Source organism: Aphelocoma coerulescens, chromosome 4A, assembly GCF_041296385.1.
Source record: "Aphelocoma coerulescens isolate FSJ_1873_10779 chromosome 4A, UR_Acoe_1.0, whole genome shotgun sequence".
NCBI classification, from domain to species: domain Eukaryota; kingdom Metazoa; phylum Chordata; class Aves; order Passeriformes; family Corvidae; genus Aphelocoma; species Aphelocoma coerulescens.
Genome location: NC_091018.1, coordinates 6885079 through 6902781, shown reverse-complemented (window position 1 = coordinate 6902781; position 17703 = coordinate 6885079).

The following is a 17703-nucleotide window of genomic DNA, read 5'->3' as shown; positions in this document are numbered from 1 at the left end:
CCACATCTTTGCCTAAAGACCCTTGATTTCAAAATTATAATAACTCAGAGGGAAAGGGGTTATAGCTGCCACTTCAAGGGAGGCTTCTGCCTTCCTTAGCAGACACCTGTCTTTCAAAACCGAGACAGGGAAGAGCCAAACCTGATCCACTGCTTCTCTTTTCCCCTACAAAGGCTATAGCAGAGGCAGATACTGCTCACAGAAGGGAAAGTATGTCAGAGTTACTGTAGCCATTAAATGGATGAGAGGGGTCTCTGACTGTGGGGTATGCCCAGCCCGTGCCCTGGAGGGATCTCTGCTGAGATAAGAGATTTCGCAATCACCCAGCAGGACTCCCTGGAAAGGCAACCACTTCTTTGGTCACAGCGAGAAAAGACAGACCCACAATCCTTTAGGAGACCCTATGCAGATCCTTTGTAACCTACTGGCCTTCACCCATCCCCTGTATCCCTATAAAAGCTAAGGCCTCTGCCCCTGTAGGGGGGAGCTCTCATCCCTAGCTTTCCCCTTCACCGGGGTACGGACCAACAATAAAGCTACCTTCGTGCGGAGCCAGCCACACGAGCCTCTCGTCTCTCTCTGGTCTGGCTTGGCCTGGAGGATGCCCTGCAGAGCTGAGCTGGAATCACGAGCTGATAATCACTCAAGAGCTGACAGTCTCTGCGAGGGCCCCTCTGCCAGCAGCTGAGGGAAGACACTGGGCCTCAGGAAGGCGATTCCTTTCGGGACCATCTCCCCGGACCAGTCACCTCTTCCTGGGTCAGAGCCACTGACCCCATCACCAGCTGTAATATCTGACAGTCAGGGCACTTTCAGAGAAATAATCCATATTCTTACCCACCCTGAATACTGCCAGCACCATGACTGATGAAAACTTGTTGTGCCGGTGCAGGCAGTGACTTTCTTGGACCCTCAGGGTATGGAAAATTTAGAGTTTGGTGCAGCACACTCACACAATCTTCCAGCCTGCATCCACAGAGCCAATCTGCACAGCCTGTCAATTGCCAATGTGACTCAGCAGCATAGGGAAATTCAGTTTTGCATGGTGAAGTCAGAGCCTGGTGAAGGCCCAGGCTCTGACTCACAGAAAGCAAATACATTTGACATAAGCGGGATGTGAATGAAAGTTCCCAAATATGAATGTTCCTCAGGACTCAAGAACAAGTACCCTCAAGACATATGCTGTCTCTCAAATGGTCATGCTTTAAAGTTTTTGCTCACTGAGGTGCCTCTTCCAGATACTTCTGCCTTTTCCTGTTTCTGTGCAATTGTTGCATTGCTCTTCTGGATACAGTTAGATTTGATGTCATTGAGGTTGTCCAAAAAGGTTTTCATTATGATCCCACAATGTTTGCAAAGAAGTGATGGAAAATCATTGGTGATTGAATGATGGAGAGTGTGTGTGTACAGGAGGGCCTGTCCACTTGCTGTGGCCAGGCAGCTTGTAACTGCTGTGATGCTACCACATGTTGAACAAACCTGTTTTCAGCCTGCAGAATGTGCCCGAAAAACAGCTGCTTGCAGTAAGGCTAAATCTTTCCTACTTAAGATTCTGAATATCCTTCTTTCAGCCTACTGCTGCCTGCAGAGGAGCACTGATGGAAACTGGTGAGGAGTGAGACTTTCTCATAATCCTCACCAAGGCTTTAATTGTAGCCACCCTCCATCCTGGCTGCCAAACTGCAGAAGTCATTCTCAGTGACGCCACCTTTGTCACTATCTAAGAAGGAGACAGGGATGATGTACTGAGGTTGATTTTAATCTACTGTTTCCTTCGCTTCCTTTGAAATAAATCTCCATCCCACCATTTATATGGGAGTAAAATATGAAGCGGATATCCTTCCCCCACCCCAGCCTTGCACAAAGTTGACCATTTGTGCCTTCTGTGTTAGCAGTATTAATAATCATATCCATATCTATTCATGTAGTTCTTGGTAGCCAGTATATAAACCAGGCTTCATAGCATAGATCAGGTTGTAGATTTAGGCTATTGCTTTTTGTCTGTTAAAAAGCTTGTGACAGAGTGAACAATTTTCTCCTTTCACGTTGGAGGTATATTTAATATATGTCATGGAGGTATATTTAATAATAATAATTGGTGTGCACAGGACTTCATCTTTATACTGGTTCCCAAAGATGAGCTAATTGGTCTGCACAACTTACCGGTGGGTGAGCCCTTACAATTTATCTTTGGGATTATTAAAGAGAGGAAAGCCTCAACCCCTCATTCAGCAAAGCATTTGAGATTGTGCTTCATTTTAAGTGTGTCTGGGAGTGAAGTACCTATTTAAGTGGGCTTAAGATCCCAGATACCTGTTTGGGGCAACAGCTTCCTATTTATCCTAAGACTCATGATGGAAGATAATAAATGTGTGAGCATTGCTGCAATGGTCTTTCTCTCACAGCCCTGATTGGATGCCTCAGGTAATAACATCATTAGTAATAATGCTGAAGCCAAAGCACCAGAGGTTTTAATGCAGTTTGTATCAGCTTGTCACTGACCATGGATAACTGAATAACTTAGAGTGGTGAAATAATATCTTCATGGTTCCTGTTCCTTCTGCTAACTGCTATAAATTGCACTTTACAGTTGCATCATAGATACAAGGCGTAAGTGCCTCTGACTGTATTTTTTTTCTAAAATATTTCCTGTTAGTCTGTTCTTGAGCTTTATGAACTGGAGACCTCCAATTTCTAAATGTGCTGAACAGGGCCATGGCACTCTGAGAAGGACTTCCCATATCCTAGTAGTTTTACTTTAGTGAGTATCTCAGGCTTATCTCTATTTGGGAGATTTCTCAGCATGATTTAAACTGTCAGTGTTGCTGATGTTGCATAAATGGAGAGAAATAGACAAAAGAAATAAAATTATTTGCTACTGTCTCCCTTCCTACCTTATTCCTGTCTAGACTTATAGAATCATTGAATCATAGAATATGCTGAGTTGGAAGGGACCCTCATGGGTCAGCTTCATGCCATTTCCTTGTGTCGTGTCACTCGTCACGGGAGTGAAGAGATCAGTACCTGCCCCTCCACTTGCCCTCGTGAAGATATTGAAGACCACAATGAAGTGTCCCCCCAATCTCCTCTTCTCCAGGCTGAACAAACCAAATGACCTCAGCCACTTCTCATAAAGCTTCCCTTTCAGACCGTTCCCCATCCTCTGGTTCTTCTCTGAACCCTCTCTAATAAATTAATGTCTTTTTTATATTGTGGTGCCCAAAACTGCACACATTACTCAAGGTGGGGCTGTGCCAGTGCAGAGCAGAGCAGAACAATCCCTTACTTGACCAGCTGATGATGCTGTGCCTGATGGCCCAAGGACACAGTTGGGCCTCCTGGATGCCAGGGCACTGCTGACTCACATTCAACTTGCCATTGTCCAGGATCCCCAGGTCCCTTTCTGCAGCACTGCTCTCCAGCCTCTGGTTCCCCAGTCTATACATACAACCATGGTTGCCTTGTCCAAGTACAGAATCTGGTCCTTGTTAAACTTCATACAGTTGGTGATTGCCCACCTCTCTAATTTGTGGAGGACTCTCTACAGGGCCTCCCTGCCTTGGAGGGAGTCAACAGCTACACACAGTTTAGTATCATTGGCAAGGTTACTTAGTATTCCTTTGAGTCCTGTGTCCAACTTGCTAGTGAAGATGTTCTAGAGAACTGGGCCAAGGATGGAGCCCTGTGGAGCCCCATTAGTGACCGGTCACCAGCTTGATGCTACCCCATTCACTCTAACTCTTTGTGGCCATCCTGTGAGCCAGTTGCTCACTCATCCTGTAGCACAGTTATTCAGCTGTATGCTGGACATTTTGTCCAGAAGGATACTGTGAGAGAATCTATCAAAAGCTTTGCTGAAGCCCAGAAAGATTACATCAACTGGCTTCCTAGATCAACTAGGTGGGTTACTCTGTCACAGAATGAAACGTTTGGCAATCAAGACTTCCCCCTCATGAAGCCATGCGGGCTGTGACCGATGCCTGAATTGCTCTCCAGGTGTTTTTCAATACTTCCCAGAATAATGTTTTCTATTTTTTTAATGGGCACTGAAGTGAGACTGACAGGCCTGCAGTTTCCGGGGTCCTCCTTCTTGCCTTTCTTCAAAATCAGGACAATGTTCACCAGCTTCCAGTCAGCTGAGACCTCTCTGAGTTCCCAAGACACTCAAAAATCATCGAGAGAGGCTATGCAATGCTATCAGCAGCTCTTTGAGGATTCTTGGATGAATCCCATCAGGTCCCATAGGTTTGTGGAGATCCGTCTGGAGCAGCAGATCCTGCACAATTTCAGAGTCAACAGGTAGTTGATCATTCTTGCAGTCATGGTCTTCCAACTGAGGGCACTGAGACCCCTGAGGTGTGCTTCTTTTACACATTTTCATTTACAGAAAACTTCTTCAATATTCGCAGTCTTTCTCATCTCAGACTTCCTTCCACATTGCTGTGAATGGCACATCCTCCATAAGCTCCAGCCATGCTGATATCTGCTCTAGAGTTAGCCCCTTCCAGGTACGCCTTAATATTCCTCCAATTTGGAGCTGCTTGTGTGCACTCTGCTAGCCCCGTGCAATAGCAATGAACTGGAAGTATACCGCAGAATTACAGAATATTCTGAGTTGGAAGGTACCCACAAGGATCACTGGTTAATGGTCCATTGGGGATCAACCCCACAACCTTGATGTTATAAGCACCACACTCTAACGGACTGAGCTAATGCCAGTATAGTCGTGCTGTACCCTTCATGGAAAGGTGAACTGCCCTGGAGCCAATTAGTCTCTTTTACCTCATTGGAATCCATTGTCTTACAGATACCACCTTACATCTTCCTCCTTCTTGCCTTTGTATTAACTGGTTGGAAAGGACACAATATCTAACATTCATACTGTGCATCACTGGTGCAAACAGGACCTGAACCCTAGCACCCTCTCTTGCCTCTGAAACTGAAACTGAAAACTGATGTTTGCCACAGATTTTGGTACAGTCTCTGGATAAAGGTCACTTGCATCCTTGCTCTGACCCAAGTCCTGAAAATGTGGCCTTCACCTCCTTGGAATCCATCAACACATGCCATATATTTTCAGATGTGCCTGTGTGGCAGGAAAATTCAGAAGCAAAACTTTTCCAGGGAGATCTTTTCTGTGACTCATCTGTGCTAGGGAGGGGAGAGTTTCTTTTTCATGTCTCAGCTGGGAGCGGTCCATCCTCCAGTTCCCCAGCAGGCCAGTTTCTGACGTGTTTCTGAGCCGCTGCACTAACACAGTGTGTGCAGGGCCAGAGAGGGAGGACTGTGCTCTGTGTCAGTGATTTGAGGGGAATCATCCTTTTTTAAAATATGCCGTTCTGTCTCCCTCCCCCACTTTCCTTTTTCCTCCTTCAGTGTTGCCACCTTGTAGTATTTTAATCAGAGGAAGCAGATATATCAAGGAAGTCAATGGCAGGGGCGAGGTGGGTGGGGGGGCAGAGAGGAAGAGGAGGAAAATCACATCACAGCCCAGTCTGCCAGTGTAAACACTTGATGATTTCCTGTTATTGTAGCCTAAAATGTACCATGACATCATTTGCAGGCCTCCCAGAATCACCCAGAAGGAGGAAAAGCCAGCATTCCCAGCCCTCCCCCAGCGTGAATCCAGGGGATTCAGACCCTATAAGGCAGTGAAGCTCTGCGAGCAGCAAAGATAGTGTTTCGAAAGCTTTCTTGTTCTTGGCAATGTGGAAATTTCACAAACAGGAAAAACTGCTTCTACTTTTCCTAAAGGGGAACCGTTTATGCCTCATGAAATATTAATGCCTTGAACTATGATTACTTTAGAGGCAGAGCTGAAATACATGAAATGTTCTTATCTGAGCACAAACACAGGGAAGCCTCTCACCATAATCACATCAGTTCATCATTACCAGGCATCTACTTTTTATATTATACCCTTTTTCATTCCAAACCACTCTACCTACAAGGCAGTTAAGTCAAAAGCTGTGGATTATATAAAAGAGTACAATATGAAATTAATTTGAAATTTTGAAAGGTGAAGCTTCCTCTCAATATAGCAGATATTGCCAGTGAAATGTTCTTCCTTCATTTTTGAGCATTAAATCAATTCCTGGAAAGTGAGGAGCCAAGCTCTTTGGAGCCTAGATACACAAACTCCTGGAATTTGACCCAACAAGTCATATTTGTGTCTCAGTTACAGTTAATCCTGAATCACTGCACTCAGTCTGCACCACTGTAGGGAAGAACAGAATCAGGTTCAGAGAGATGGGCTCTCCTAACTTCTCAGAGAAGGACAATAGCTAGGCTGATTTCACCGCACACCCTTCTGCTGCAATCTCTTTGGGCAGACATTCACATGACCACAGTGGGATATCTGCAAAATCTGGGGTTTTTCCTAAACAAGGTAAAAAACTTCATAAATACAGTGCTGTACATGTAATCATTTGGACTCAGTACCTCCCTTGCACACCTGCCAACTGCCTGGCAAACATCAGTAATTACAGTGTAACTTTTTGTCATTGAAACATGAGAAATCGGCGTTTTCATGTTATATGTAAGGAAAAAGAGACACTGAGATTAAATGAACCTCTGTTCTACAGAATAAAATATATTGTCTTAATCTGGGTTTAAGACAATGCTATGCCTCTAGATAGTATCAGAATATTAGATTTGTTTTACCATAAAGGAAACTTGAAAAGTCTGAAGAGAGTCAACCTAGTGAAGAATACAAGCAAGTATAATAAATAAAGCACACTTGGGACTGACATTAAAAGGAAACAGAATGGTCTTGCAGTTTACTAGACAAAAAGTAAAATCATGTATAAATTTTGCTGTGTTTACTCTCACTTGGACTTACTGGAATACAAAACTGGGCTGTTCCCCACGAGCTATTTTTGGATAGGAGAACGAAACCATTCAATTCTTTAGCCTGCTGAGCTCTTTCCAAAGCTATATATGCAAGATGATTATTTCTCATTAAGTAGTTTGCTCTTCATTCCCAATGCTGCAGGGTGCAACAGTAGGAACTGAAATGAATTTATGCACAGCTGTGCCAGGACCCTGCATCCAGTGAAGTCAAGTGTTAGGTTCTGATGACAACATCAGGACCTTACACACGCCCAGCTGTGCTGTAAGCAAGGCACCAGGACAGAAAAGTTGCTCAGGCACTGTTGTGAGAGCTGTGGGGTGTCAAGGCCTTGAATTAACTTCTGTAATTCTGTGTGTCATTAGAGGGCTGAGGTAATCGAGTGGGCTTGGCAAGGCAGGAGAGGAGATCCTTCTTCTGAACACTGAACTTGCCAAATCTATTGTGCAGTTATCCTGTCTCTGGGATTTTTGCTGAGTCATATGAAAAATTGTGGCCTGCACACTGAGAGGGGAGATGGCAGCAAGGTGGGGGGTCACAGCTTTGGGGTGGGGGGATGGGTACCTGTGGAGCTTTGTGAGGTGTGAATGTTCATCTAAGATACTGGTTTGTGTGCTTCTAGGATACTGATCCCTGTTTGTGCAGCAGGAAGTTTGGGTCATCGGTTGAGTCCGATTTCATTTCCACAACACAAGGATGACTTTCTACACTAGACTGCTCTTCATTAGGTGCTTACACACTGCAGGCTGCTTCACTGCTCTGCATGGCAGGTGTTTTTCAGGTGATTTTTGATATGGTTAGTTTTTGCTGCTAAATGCTTCCCATTTTGGTTTCATGGCATGTTGTGATGCCATGTTTCCTGGGTCTGGGCGAGATAAAAATAACACAATACTGTGATGTAGTATGATTGGGATTTATGAGACTACTTAATTCCTTATGACAAATACAAAATTATGTAGACGGAAGATCAGTAAAGATGACAAAGTAGAACTGATGAAGTTTAGGTTATAATATATTTGAGAGAGGAGCAAAGTGTGTTTGATTCCCACTGGTCTGTACAGGATTATCTCTGCTTATAGCCAGGGTAAATCACCCTGGAAATTTTGACTCCATTTATTGGGAAAAACTAGGCAAAATCGAAGTGAAAGAGCATGTGGAAGAGCAGTCATTCACCAGGGCAGTAAAGCCAGATTTAGGACTCTAAGTATCAGACCAGAAACAATTTTGCCTGGTGATAAAAAGAGCCAGTCCAGAGGTGGCTCTTTTTTCCGGTTCAAATTTATTTAAAAACATTTCTGCATTTTTTTTTCCAGGAAGAGAGATCAGACATCACCTATAGACCCGCATACCTATAGATTCTCATCTCTGCTGAAGTGTTTTAGCATTAAAGCATGAAGTCAGCAAAACTCAAAATGCCCTAGCTAATCAGAGAGAAATGTCCTGTCTGCTTCAGATGAAAAGTTTACTGTCAGCAATTTCGGAACTGTAGGAATCCAGTATTAGTGTTCACAGAAACACATCTTGTATGAAAAAAATCTTCTAAAAGAAAATAAATACATTCTTGTTGGTCTACTTTCTCTAAATTCTTTCAAATGGAAATTGCCAGAAAATTCAACTGAAGGGAAACTGACACAGTTCACATCTGTGGTTTGGCATAGATTCAGGTAATTTGAACATGTATTCTGTCCTCACACTTGGTCTTTTATGTTCCCTGAAGTCAATAGACAAGATTCACATGGTAAGTGGACAGATATAAAATTAATGCCAGGCCCAAGAAATGGTCCATGTGAAGTAACTTGAGAGGAACTTAGGGAAGGTGTTGACTTTTTAAGCTTTGTCGTTTATTGGTGTATTTTTGTTTTGGTCTGCTGTGGACATGCAGAGGCCTGGGGCAGGAACTGAACAAGCATGGCAGGGTGTAGCTGTGGGACTTATGCAATAGGTTAATCCATTTAGGTTTTGAGGCAAGGGAAGGGGATGTCTGCTACATTTTAATGCTGACAAGCAGGGTATGTGATCTATCATATAGTACAGGAATTCCTCCAGCCTATATAATTTCAAGACCATCTGCATCTTCATGGAAAGGAGGAGAAGGCCTGAGGAAAACAGAGTTTTCTGTGACTGTGGTAGGTGAAACAGCTTCCTAATTTTACTCTGTTTGAAGTAAATGTCAGCAGTCTGCACGTCTTCAAGTCACTGGTTTTGTCTGCATCCACGGGAGAAGTGGACCAAGTCATGCAAAGCCAAGGAATACCTTGGGAGATCAACTGCTCAGCAACCCAGAAAAGTAGGTGGGCACTGGTTTTTTGACATGTTTTATATGTATCTATATGTACAGGTTCTTCTGTCTGGAATGGAAAAGACCAAAAAGTCAGGCTCAAGGCTTTTACACAAGGAATGGAGCTTGTACAGGGTGAACATTGCATTGTTCTGATATCTCCTTGTCCTGTTGTACAATATTGATACCAGCCATCAGACTTAGGTGGACTGGGCTCTAACTGTGCAGAAAGGTGAAGTTAAAGTAACACCACTTGTATTCTGAAATACAAGGAGCTACTCAGCACTTCTAAGCCAACCCTGCAAAAATCAGTATCAATTTTCTTCTTCTTGCCTTGTGTCTTTTATTTGTCCAGACAAATAGGCTTTATATTCCCTGTTTATTTACCAATAGCAGCAATGCTGGGGCAAAGGGAGTGGATCAGCTCCCTGCATCCAAGAGCTTAGGCAAAGATACGGCATATGAAATCTCTTCTTGTGATTCCTGCAAGTCCTTAGCAGAGTTTTTAACAGTATTTTTAACACTTTCCTATCGTAAGATCCCCACAGTTTCTCAGGGACCAGTGATTTATCTAATAAGATAAAAGGCAGATTCCCTGTCAATCCCTCAGATTACTCAAAATGAATTGTGGGAAGCCAGTGCTATAATCTTTTTTGCTTTTGGGCCTTGGAGTGCATTGCAATAGTTAATTAAGACTAACAGCATCCCAGTAATTAAGCATTGACTGAGAAATTGAGGCAAGACTGAACAACTTGCAGTAATTCCTCATGAGATAAATGAGCCATTCTTTCAAAGCAATCCATTTTCTCAGGGAGAAGGCATCAGCCCAGAGGTGGATTAATGAAATACAGTGTGGTCTGGTGATATACTTCACCATTTTTTTATGTTGTAGTGGGGCAACACAGGGTTTAAATTTTGTTCCAAGAAAGCTCAGGTTACCTTGGGCAGGCTGTGGAGGTGGTGCCTGACCATGTGTTGGTTAATATGGAAGTGGATCTTGTTGTCTGTGTTGCTGAAATGAAATAATTACTGAATTGATGTTGCCTGAAATCTTTATTATAAATTATATTTTTACTATGTCTTTACTATACTATACTATATTTTACTGTATGTTTACTATAAATAGTATCATTGTAAACATTGACTTGAGGACATGATGACCAATGATAAAAACAAGTTTGCCTCTGTGCTGTGCTATACCTTGCTCTTCTGTCCTACCTTACACCATCCTGTTCCTATACTTATGCTTCTGAAAGCGTTCAACTCCTACAAATGCATCAGGTAATAAGGTTAATAGAAAACAGGAATGGACTTTCAAGAAACCACCTAGTACATATTTCTGTCTTTAAAGCAAAGGTAGTTATCCAACTTCATATTTTCTGACAGTGCCAACCACACTGCAGGAAATTAAATACTAAGGTCAGCCAGTGGAAGCCCTTGGAGCTCTATGGTAAAGTGTGTTCAGTTTATAATTCTGTCCCCCACTGTCTTTGGTGGTAGTGACAGGGTCTGCATGCCAAGTCCAGGACAGGGCCTGTCCCAGTTTCTCTGTATGACTGAAAACCTCCCTGGAGCAGATTGGCTCCAAACCCAAGCAAAGTCATGGTGCTGAGGCCCTATCATCAGGAAAATGCAAGGAATAGGTATGTCGGGGAAGGGGGAAGATTCCTGAGCTTGGGGATCTTCTCAAAATATGTTTGGGCTTAAAAAACTAACTTTGACGTTGGAGGCTTTTATCCTTGTCATTTTAACTCAGGGTCTTTTCTTCTCTTAAGAATGAAGAAACAGAAATGGGTTAAGTGAGAGAAAAAAATTGTAAGACAAAGCAAAAAGTTATGGCTGTGTTTTAAAAGTGGAAGTCTGTGTTCCTTATGAAGACAGAAGAATTCTCTTGGAACAGAACAGGCATGATTGGGACTGTCTGCTTCTTTGTGTCTGTTGCTGAAGACAGAAAGTTCTGTGACAGAGAACAGCCAAGAAACCAGTATGTATCTATATGTCTATATCAGTCTGTGATCTATCATCTATCTATCTATCTATCTATCTATCTATCTATCTATCTATCTATCTATCTATCCACCTGTAATTCCTCTTACCCACTCGATCTGCTTGTACAACTATCCTAAATCCCTTAGTTCTCTGCATTTTTTGATCAGAGATGCCATGTGTTTAGTAAAAACCTAAGAAAAATAAATGATGTAATCTCTCATGCCTTCATCTGTCTGGGCTGGGTGGTGTGTAGTGCATCATCGTGTTTCACCGTAGGGAAAAAAAAAAGCTGGGTGCAGTGTGTGTGTGTGTGTGTGTGTGTAGAGTTAGGCTTGCCCAGGCGTGCACATCTCTCTCAGTCATGTAACCCTGACTGCATATCACACCCTGTGATGTTAACAGGGTGGGAGGGAATTCCCTTCACTTGTATCAGCTGAGTGGGAGAGGTAGCATCAGCATTCCCAAATTAGGCTCCTGCTCTAGGCAGCTTCTGCACAATGAAGTTCTGCGTTTGAGTCCACTTAAGGTTCTAGCACAGGAACAGATGCAATACTTACCTAGATGACATTGCTACAGATCAGGGCTTGGTGTTCACCTTGAAAAAACCTGCTATTTGAGCAAGAGCCAGCAGTAATGCCTTCTGTATAAAATGTTCCTGCATTGGAATAAAAACGGCTGGCAACTCCCTGTATATTTTTAAGGTTTCCAAAAATAGATCTAAGTCACAGGCAAAAATGAATGGAGCTGAGGCATAAATGGAAAGAACTGGTAAAGGGTCATTTATCTGAAAGGGTTAGTGCTGAGATCATCTTCCACATTACATGCCACTGCCTGGAAACATGGGCCAGTTTTCCCTTTTTATGACTTTCTGAGCCCTATTTTCCAATGCATTGATTCACTTGACCAAATTTCAGTACAGTGGGGAGAATTGACTTAATATTAGTGTTGAGACTGAGAACACCACACCCCTGCTCTGATTCTGCTCGGTAGGAGCTGGAATGCCTGAAGCACAGAATCAGTCTTGGAGCCTTGGAGAAGCAGAAGAAAGATCATAAGTGGTTGCTCTGTGTGTGAGGGAGAGAAGGTTTTTAAATCACAGTGTCAGGTGAGAAAGAAGGTCAGGAATAGTTGAGTGGGAGTAGGGGCTGACCGGATGGTGAAACCTCTGGGAGGTGCACTCCGCTTGTTCCACGAGGAATTTGTTGGTAATCAGTGAAGCCTTAATTAATGGGTGAACCTAGGGCATTTTGTAGAAGGAAGAAGAAGAATTTTGAAGTCAACACCAAAACTGCAGTTTGGTGTTAAACCTACCCATGTCTCCCAGGAATGGCCTGGGGCTGAAGGTGCTATTCTGGCTGCATTTGAGACTGTCTCCATTGGAGGTTACTGTCCCCACAGAGGTGCCAGTAAATATGCATGTCTCATTGGTTCCTAACTTACTTCTGTCACCCTGATTAAAATCTATCTTGCTAAAAAATGTTTGAACAGGTTCAATAGATACACAAGAAAGTCTGGATCATTTTGACAGGTAAACATGCCTACATTAACAAGTAGTGTGGTGTAATAAGAGCAGATATGGAAAATGAAAGAGCTGCTGCTGAATATTTAACATTAACACTAAATGCGCTTCACAGTGAGATTATTTTGGAGTTGCTCTTTTCTGGTCCAATTAACTGAATGCTTCCCAATATCTGGAACGTTATAGGTACACTTCTGGAGCACATCCAAAAGGAATTCAGTTCACCAGCTATGAGACTGCACCAGATGGGAAACAAAATGCACTGAATTAAGAAATTAACTTCAAAACCAAACTCCTGGTCTGAATTAAAAAGCTAATGTAAATGTGACTTGCTCATGCAGTTTGGTAGCTGGGAAGCTGGTAATCCCCAGGAGAGCTAGAGGCAGTGATGATGGGGATGTGTGAAAACTTTTTAACAACTATTTGTACACTGGTACAGGGTGTATTTCTACATGTGCAGAGTGAAAAGGTCAAATACATGACCCTGACTTTTCAGTTGGTCTCAACACCTATGCAACATGAGCACATGGACACTTTCCAAGTAGAGGGGCATATTTTAGACCATTACTGTGCCTGATGACACAAAGTACTAAGATATGGAGAATGAGACTCCATATTAATCTGCATCTGTTCTGCAGCTTTGCAATTGGTGGAATTTGGATCAGACTGTTGTGCAGTTTTTCCCTTTCTACGTATTGTAAAGAAAACAGCTGGACAAGAAAAACAGTTGTTGTTCTTGTCCTGCTATCTGCCTCTCTGGCTCTTGATGCTAGCAGAGCTCTGAAGTACTTGAACTGTAACACCACAAAAGACTTTAAAAATAAACTCTTTGCATTGACAGCTCAAAAAAAAAATTATCCAGGAAATAAGTCTCTTAAATTAAGAACTTAGATAATGTGTAGAGATATTTATTTATAAACTATTCACATAAAATACAGAATTTGCATTGTTGCCTTGTCAGCCCCCTCCAAGATAGCCAATCTTACTATATTACTTTCATATCTAGTCAAAAGGAATATAAAATCATCCAGTCACCCACTGGCACAGCTTGTAGGACCAAGGAGAGCTATCTGCTACTGTCTGTTTCTAATCTAGAGGACACTACTGCCTCCACTATCTCCTTGGATAACTGGATTTTGTTTGCAGCTGGAGGTTCCTGCTATTACAGCTCATTGCGAGTGTTGGTGACCCACATGCCTTTGGGAGTGGTTTAATTTTAAATAGTGAAACTGCATGGCCAGTCTGCATGACTCTCTCAGAAGTGGCTTCTCCCTGGTTCTTGCTCAGTAACACTGGGTTTGGTCCTTCTTTGTCTCTTTTCACCATCTAGGAATGATTCTATATACAATTATTCCTGATTTTTAAATGTTGATACCTTCAGAAAACCCCAGTGTAAATGGATGCCTTCCAGACAGACTCCTATGCAGTGGTCACCTGTATCAGAATCATCTGGAGCCTGGTACTCAGCCCTGGAGGTTGGACTGGCCACTCCCATTCTCTGGCAGGCATGGAAGGAAATGCCTGATGGCCTTTGTTACAGCCTCCAAGTTCCCAGTCTCTGAGTCAGAAAGGCAGTGGCCCTACATGGTCATGACACCAGTACCATCATCTTGGCTCCACACCAGCCAACTGAGAAGGAGGCAGAGCAGGAGAGAGGAGGAAGAGAGGAGAAAACTGTCAGAGAACCTCTTTCTTTGGGGCACTGAAACTGTGAAGATCTTGGCTGAAGACTACAAATCACCCTCCTTTCTGCAGCAAAGCCTATTAGTGCTGCATGTAAACTCTTGGTGGTCTGAGCCCTATTGAATTAAAAAAATTGCTGGATTTTATGTTTACAAACTTTATATTGTCCTGTTAAGAAAGGAAGGTGGATGAAGAGCAGAGTATCAGGTTTTGTTAGGTTTTGGAGATTTAAGGTTTTTTTCATTATGGTTTGTTACAGTGAGGCTTTGCTGGTCAAGAGAGGTCTGGTGGATATCCCACAGGTTTTGTGGACTGCCTGTTGAGGAACCCATTTAGTGCAGACAGCCCAATGTGCAGACTCCAGTGCAGGCTGAGGATTGAGCTCTGGGACAGGAGGCCATGGACTGGCAACTGCCCTTTGCACAATGGCATGAGGACCTGTGGTGCCAGCCAGATGACCGGACACTCAGAGACACAGCAGGAGACGATGACTCAGAAGATCCCAGGCTACCATCAACACAGACTGTGAGGATGTAAGAGTGCAGGGAGTCCTTTGTTCAGGGTCCTCCCTGGAGGCACCATGTCAAACTGTGATTTTGTTGCTGCACCATGATAAAATTACTTAAAAGAACCAGAGGCCTCGGACTCTGCTATGGGAAACCTGGGGTCAAGCTGGTACGGAAAACTTGCCTGACTGTCTGAGAGTGGGGTGTGTAGGGAGTCAAGTGGGGCCCCTACCAGGTCACTAGAACTGACTGTTGAGAAGGGGCTTTGGTCCCAGCATTAAAGTCTCTGGTGGTGAGTGTAACTGCCAGAGTGGCTCCTGAATGGTCAGGTAGGAAAGTTTAACATGCCTAAAGGGGATAAAATGCAATGGGTAAAGTAGGTTTTTTACCTTTTGCTTCCAGTATATTTTTAGCTGATCATGATTATTGTAAATGGCCTCTGAAAGATACATATGAGTAAGCATGTTTCCTTTTGGATACACATCACACTATCAAACCTATCAGAATAAAGACCAGTGGAGATACTTTTTAGATTAGATACATTTTTCTAAAACTGAAAACCCTACTTTTATTCTTCCCATCACCCACATGAATAACTTTTCTTCACTAGTTTGAGGTGGAACAGAGCAGTGGGATTTACTCCACCTCCTTGGTCTAAGGAGAAGGTGCCAGGATCAGTCTCCAAACCTCACATTGTTCCAATTCTACACAGATTTAAGAGCATTTCTATATCTACCTTTCACACAAACTGGCAAAATATATTCCCATTAATCATTTTGTCCTTCCTAGTGATGCTATCTGTTATTTGGGTTGTAAATATTTGGAGTAAAGTCCCAGAATATCCATTGGATTTCCCTTTGTTCCCCACATTGCTACAAGCAGTACAAGACGTAGAAAGCATGAGTGTTTGTTCCCATATGGTACAAACAAAGAAAAAATGAAGATGAGATGGGTTGTTCTTACATTTTTTTCATATGATCATTGCATTCATTGCACACCTTTTGTCTGGTTTGAAACCCTTCTCTTTAGTCTGCCCCTGCACAAACAGCATATTCCCTGCACATCCCCAGACATACAGGAAGAGATGAGTGGTGTGGGCCATACAGTGAGTCATTGTTCCTAGTAAAGCCTTCTCCGTGTTCCATGCAGGGGTGTCACTGCCAGTGGGGGATTTATATGCCAGAGGGAATGAGGAACTAGGGCTTTACAAAGCATCTGGCAGACACAAATCCCTGGGATTTCCAGCCAGTTTCAGTTATTTCTGCCCTGGTGAATGGACAAGCCAGGAACTGGGAGTTTCTTTTCTTGAGGTGGAAAGGGGATCAGGTAAATGGGTTCACACATCCAGTGGCCCCATCAGCTTCTGCCCTGTCACTGCAGCTGCATGGGAATGGAGTTGTTTCTGGCCTTTTCAAATCCTGCCTTCCTGAATGTGGTAGGCTCTCCCCTTTACCCCTCTCATACTTCCCCCTTGAAAATCACTGCAAAAGATTACCCCACTTCTCAAGACATAAAGGTGTGAAAGGAGTGACAGTATTTGTTTGGGAGGAAAGATGCTTTTACCCCTAAATAGAATTAAACACTAAAAAGATCCAAAATCATCACTGAGAGCAACTCGTTGTGAACCTGTAGGCATTAATGTCTGAGCAGAAGGAAGCAGTAAGAGCAGGAGAAAGAAGTTTAGCTGCTATTCAAAGAAGAGCTCAGAACCAGACTAGTTAATTTTAAATAGAGTCAGTTGAGGACTACAGTGTGACGAAGGTGTAGTTCTCATACTATGGTAACAATTTCATTTTGTGCCTTTGTTTACTTATGTGAATCAAACTAAATTTCAGCCCTCTGAAATACACCTCTAGTATGAAACACCTTTGGCTTCTATCCTCTGTCAAAGCCATGCAAAGGAGAGCTCAAGTTACCCCTCATTAGTCAAAAAAACCATATGTTGATGAAATAGCCCCTTGTTTAAATGCTCATGCTAAATAACTCTGGTGTGTCAGACAAAATAATTTAGGTGCTCCTTCTGCTTAAAAGAAGCTACTACAAAAGCTTGATGAAAATAAAACCAAGACAATAAATCCCCAGTGAAATACCAGACCTCTTCCCAGGAGAATGCTTAGTGTCATCCTGGTCTAATCTAATTCTGAAGCACTTTAATATTATTTGGGATCTGAACACTCTGGAAGTAACAGCATTTTTGAGACCCTGGGTAATGTTACTCATTTCTTCAGCCTCCTGCAAGGAGAACTTTTAATTGGCTGATACTTTTACCCCTTGGAATTTCATCCTGAAGTCAGAGGGACATGTAACCCCTGCCTGCAATTCTCAAGGAATCCACTGATGTGGTTGTTCTCACACGTGGCCAGGCAGGGAGGACTCAGGAAAAGGCTGCTGGATGACACCATCCCTCCTCAGCATCTGGCAAGGGAGAGGTCCGTGGGGAAGGTCAGGTCTTTGTGCAGCACTTCTGCCACAGGAATTCATCATGGAACTTTGGCTGGAGCACCATGTGGTTCAAATTTCAGATGCCTTGTTGTCCACCTCAGCAGTGAAGGGGAAGGGGAAAAGAAGAAGCAGGAGGGAAAGCGAAGTGTAGAGACTTGTGTCTGTCACAGGATACTCTTGTCTTTCGAAGTGACATGAATGGTATTTTGTTTGGCTATTGATATGAATAATAGGGAAGAAGGACAAGAGAAGTGGCTGGGGTCAGAAACAAGTGTATATTATGCTGAAGCTTTGTCTTGGCCCTTCAGATGGTTTGGGGCTGTTTGACACGGGGTTTATGACTTTCTGTGGACATGGCCAATGCCTGGCATACTGTAATTGGGAATACCGTTGCTTTGGATCTGATTGTTTCACTGTCATGGGGCTTCATTTGCAT